Consider the following 6000-nt stretch of genomic DNA (forward strand, 5'->3'; position numbering starts at 1 on the left):
GACTAGTCAGGAATTGGACCCAGTAATTGTGTCATCAAAACTTGACCAGGACAGCAACTTGCAGTAATCAGAACAGGTTTTGCATTTATATAGACTGAGATGCTTTGTAGCAGTTAGCACAGGATGTGGTTATAACAAAGATTTTCTAAAGGATTGTGATCAAGCCTATAAGGAATGTACAACAAAGCTGACAGGCCCTGTCTGTCATAGAGAGTCATAAAAAAATGTACAACTGTTTTAGTTGTCATATAACTGCCTTTATGTGCGTACAACTCAATACAGAGAATCAAATTGAAATCATTCACAGCGCTAATTAACACACACACATATATATATACAGGGCTCAAAATCTCAAGCCCTAAGCTAGCGCAAAATGTAACTCGCCACGCCCACTAGACGCCCACACCAAACCGTCTAACCCTTCCCCCTCTTTGCACATGTTTTGCCAATGTGAAACACCATATTGTGAAGTAATTTTTTAATACTTTTTATACTCTAAATTCATTAATGCTACATACAGTAATAAATTAACAAAAATAAGTGCATAGCAGTTAAGAACATCGACTAGGGTTCTGGGGAAGACAACAGCTGGACAGAAAAATGCTGTTGAACTGAGAGAGTACAGAGAGTGTTGACATTAATGTGTGGTCATAGCAGACCTGAAATTTTTTTTTTTTATAATTATCTTTCATCTCTGCCTCCTCTCACCAATCTCTCTTTTTACCCCCTCCTATCTCTCTCAGACCATGGGGCATATTTATCAGGCTCGCCAGAAACAGAAGTTATGAAGTAGCGGTCTAAAAAACGCTGCTCCATAACCTGTCCGTCTGCTCTGAGGCGGAAAGAAATCAACCCGATCGAACACGGTCGGCCGTGAATCTGCAGGGGGCGGTATTGCACCAGCAGTTCAGAAGAACTGCTGGTGCAATGATAAATGCCGACAGCATTTATCGATGTGCAGCGCACATGATACGCTAAATCGTATCATGTCCACTCGCACTATAATACATTGACCCCTTAATCTTTAATTTTCCCTCTCTCCCCTCTCATATCTCTTCACTCTTTCTTTTTTTTTTCTCCACTCTTTCTAAACGCTATCTCCATATTGTCTAATTTGGACTTAGAGATATAGACCTGGTGTTGTCAATATTAGTCTCAAACTATACACCCATGTCAAATTCAGTTTATATTGATTTGGGAAAACATCATTTGAATTTTCATTTTTTCTTTGCACAAGTTTTATATATTTACTGGGAGAATATATGCAACATGAAATAAGGTCTGGCAGCTAATTAGAAAATTATATATATATGGTTTAAATTTAAACAAAGTTCCTGTTTAATTTTAAATTTTCAAAGTCAAATGTGCTGAAAATTCATTATTACTATTGACTACAGAACGGCCAAATTGCTCAAGTCATACTTAAGTTATGCAAAGTAGAAAAAAGTGTTGTTTTTTTTTAGAAAAATGTAATTAACTTATAATTGGTATTTGTTGTCAGTTCAGTTCTTCAGCTAACATGACTGAATGTATGCTCATGAAACTAAGCATTATGGTTTTTGATTTAAAATAATGCTCCTTGATAGTTTAAAGTTGTATTTAAGTTATTTCATACACCTTAGCTTTTGTTTTTGCAACAGTTAATAGTCCAGTGCAGTTGGTCAGTTGACACCACCTGACATGCTAGGTGGTTCTGGCATATAATCAATGTATCTGCAGTACAGGAGCCTGCCAGCAGGGGGAGTCAGCTTACATTGCTTTACTGTGGTCTCATAATATTTCACTAAAATCTCACAAGATTTTATAGTAAACTTCTTAAAACTGAGGATGAATACAATTAACTGTGCTGCACATGGCCTTGCAAGTCCTTAGGCATGCCTTCTGATTAACTGCTTAAATTGTGTTTACAATCAGATCTGAGGTAAAATAAAATATCTCCCTTTTTTTTTTAACAAAGAAGTGATTTCTTTTATGTGATTCTTTTTTTCTGATCAGCTTTTAACAGCTATGCTGCAGCACTTTCATGTTTCAAGTGACTCAAAATAGAAAGTAATGACGCTCTCTGGGATAGTGAATATCACAGGATATACATTTTCAGTTATATATATATATGTCACAAATCAGTTTTGAATAAAACAACTGGAACAACAATAAAAAGCAAAATAAAAACACTTCCTATATAGAGTTACAAATATAAAAACTCATAATTACAGCAACCATTTTAAAACTATCATTCCAAGTTCTCTACATTAATGTGAAACTCTTGATGCCACATTCACTTAAGAGTTTTGAAACTACATGACTATAGTGACAATAAAAAGGAAGCAGTGACCTTGTTGCTTATTCTTATTATAAAACTAATAACAGGTTACACAGCATTCAACAGTGGAAGAATGTTTTGTTTATCATTAATACATCCAGTATATATAACAGCTTACAACAGAGATAGGAGCAGTAATGTGGCCATTTAGCCAAATCATTAAGGGATGTGGGGACATTAATAGAGATTGGAGTATTATTTAAAGCCAAATTAGATGTCTCCAAGTCTGTAATTAAATATTAGAAACAGGTTATAAGTTCTCTTAAAATGCTTCTCAACATCCCCCTCCCCCCAGCAAATAAAATAAATAATCGTTGCGGTTATGGAGGAGGTAAAATATTAATGTACATTTACATAATTTTTTGTGTTGTTGTACTCACCATGTAATCCAAAATCCATGGTCTTCCTTTTGATTATTTTACTACCTGTAATTAAAAATATTTAATTTATTCACACATATATACCTACCCTGATGCCCTAATAACAATAGAAAGTATGTTTTTGGGACATTGAAGACAATCTCAACTTTTAGATGCTTTAGAATTTAATTAAAAAAAAAACACCTGAATGGAGATTCTAACTATAATTTTTAAATTGTTTATAAACAATTATCCTTCACATAGATCTTAAAGGGACAGTCTAGTCCAAAATAAACTTTTATGATTCAGATACGGCATGTCATTTTAAACAATTTTCCAATTTACTTTTATCACCAATTTTGCTTTGTTCTCTTGGTATTCTTAGTTGAAAGGTAAACCTACGAGGTTCATATGCTAGTTTCTAAGCCCTTGAAGGCTGCCACTTCTCTCAGGGCATTTTGATAGTTTTTCACCACTAGAGGGTGTTGGTTCATGTGTGTCATATAGATAACACTGTGCTCACACACATGGAGTTCCTATGAGCCAGCACTGATTGGCTAAAATGCATGTCTGTCAAAAGAACTGAAATAAGGAGGCAGTTTTTAGAGGCTTGAATACAAGATAATTATGTTTTATGCAGTATTTAATATACTGTTTTAGTATATACGATTATTATTAATATTATTGTTATAATTATTATTAAGAATAATAATAAAAAGCTTCCCTTTAAAATAATAATAACCATTAAAAAGCCATGGTACAGTTTTAATATTAAAAGGTTCAGGATGCCTACCTTGGGGTTTGTGGACATTCTTTGAAGAATATAAAATCAGAGCATATAGCATTATTATTGAGATGGTTAGCAGAACGATTTTCATTCTAAGAAGAAAAAAAGATTCAGATTTTATGGTTACTCAAGGAATATTTTGCTCTAAAAGTAGTTTTTTTCTAATTCTAAAGGTTAGCTCTGAGACCAAAATGTTAAAACCAGGGAAAACTGGTAATCATTATACTCTGAGAGTCTCATGATCAAAAGTTCACAAGCAAAAATGGGAAAAAAACACATTTTGTCTTACAGGGACAGTCAGGGCAATTATCAAAGAAAATGGGTGGTGAACTGTCTCTCATAGAAATAATGAGAGCTTTAAAGAAAAAGAAGTGAGAGTTATAAAATGCTACGTATAAAATGTCCTACATCTGCTTTTGTAGCCTATGAAAATGTGCACTTAACTCAAAAATACTTAGATACACTAAGTCTATAGACGTGACTTATTGGGGCCGATTTATCATCGGTCTGTCCGACATGATCCGCTCAGCAGATCATGTCCGACAGACATTGATGAATGCCGACAGAATACACTGTCGTCATTTATCATTGCACAAGCAGTTCTTGTGAACTGCTTGTGCAATGCCGCTTCCTGCAGATTCACGGTCAATCGTCCGCTAGCAGGGGGTGTCAATCAGTCAAATCGTATGGGATCGGGCGGATTGATGCAGAGCAGGCGGACCAGTTATGGAGCAGTGGTCTTAAGACCGCTTTTTCATAACTGCTGTTACGGCGAGCCTTTCGGAGCTTGATAATTTGGTCTCATCGAGTGAGTCTTAACACATAAATTATATTTATTTTTCGTAGCATCAATAATAATGAAACAGTAAATAAAAAGTATCTTTTAAGCAAGGTCTATTAAAAAGTATTATAGTTATCAGCAATTGGATACTATGGGGTTGATTTATTAATGGCGGAATGGCCATGAATGCCCCTGTTTCCGCGCGAGCCTTCAGGCTCACCCGAAACAGGACTTATGATGAAGCTAGTGGACGATTGGCCATGAATCTGCAGGGGGCAGCATTGCACAAGCAGTTCACCAGAACTGCTTGTGCAATGTTAAATGCCGAGTGCGTATGCTGTCGGCATTTAGCGATGCAGGGCGGACTTGATTCGCTATATGATAAATCTACCCCTATATATACCTTTAAACGTACACGATATGGAAAGAATGAGCTAAAAACCTTAATAATATTTGTATGAAGTATCATCAAAAAACATTGTTTAACAGACAAATGTTTAGGTAACTCTAACAAAATTGCCGTTGTTATTATCAAATTTATTTATTTGCAGTTATCAGTAAAAGCCAATTATAAAAAGATACCTAAAAGGATTTTTTCTTGAGAAATTGGCAGGGTACCATTCAAGTTCAGAGTATTAGAAATTGCTCAATTTCAGAGCTAAATTACATGAAAGGGGGTCAAAATAAACAGTGAAAATCTATTGCAAAGTAGTTGTATAAATAAACATGTTATATTAAACTATTAAGGTGTTTACTGTCCCTTTAAAGTATAAGATGTGTTTAAAGAGTTTTGGCTGCATTAAGATGAATTGGTTAAAGTATTTAACTATCCGCTTGTAATACCACTTGTAATACCACTCTACCTGTAATATAGCCCTCTTTGTTTTGATGTATTTACCTTTCAATAGTACTATGGGCTGAATTATCCACCAGGGGAAATAATGTAGTGTTGCTGCTCTCTGTAAAGATGCACTCCTGTGTTCCTAGACCAAAATATACGTTTCTGGTCAGTATAAAGCTATTCCTAAGTATACTCCCATCTCATAAAAATAACATAACATTCCCTTATACCTTCTAATTATATTTAAATATAATTGCCCTAAACTTTGGGTAAGCTCCTACAATCCTAGAGCAAAAATACGCTTATCTCATTCTATTTGATTGTTAACATTCAGCCCGATTACGAGTTTTGCGTTATTGCTGGCTTGCTAATAACTTGCAAGTTATTTTCACTGCTCACCTTTTTATAGCGCTGCTATTATAGGTTTGCAAAAAAATGGTTTGTGCGGGCAATATGGTTGCGTTGAGCTCCATACTTCACCCAATAACAAGCGGTGTTTTGACGTGCTCATGCACGATTTCCCCATAGACATCAATGGGGAGAGCCGGCTAAAAAAAAGCTTAACACCTGCAATCGTGGAGCGTAAAGCTCCGTAACGCAGCCCCATTGATGTCTATGGGGAAAAAAATGTATGTTTAAACACCCTAACATAAACCCCAAGTCTAAACACCCCTTAATCTGCCACCCCCGACATCGTCGACATCTACATTACACTTATTAACCCTTAATCTGCCGCCCGACATCGCCAACACCTACATTACACTTATTAAACCCTAATCTGCCGCCCCCAATGTCGCCGCCACCTTCATAAATTTGTTAACCCCTAATCTACCGCCCCCAACTTCGCCACCAACTACATACATTTATTAACCCCTAATCTTCCGCCCCCAATGTTGCCGCCACCACTATACT

This window comes from Bombina bombina, chromosome 4 (genome assembly GCF_027579735.1).
Source record: "Bombina bombina isolate aBomBom1 chromosome 4, aBomBom1.pri, whole genome shotgun sequence".
NCBI lineage: Eukaryota > Metazoa > Chordata > Amphibia > Anura > Bombinatoridae > Bombina > Bombina bombina.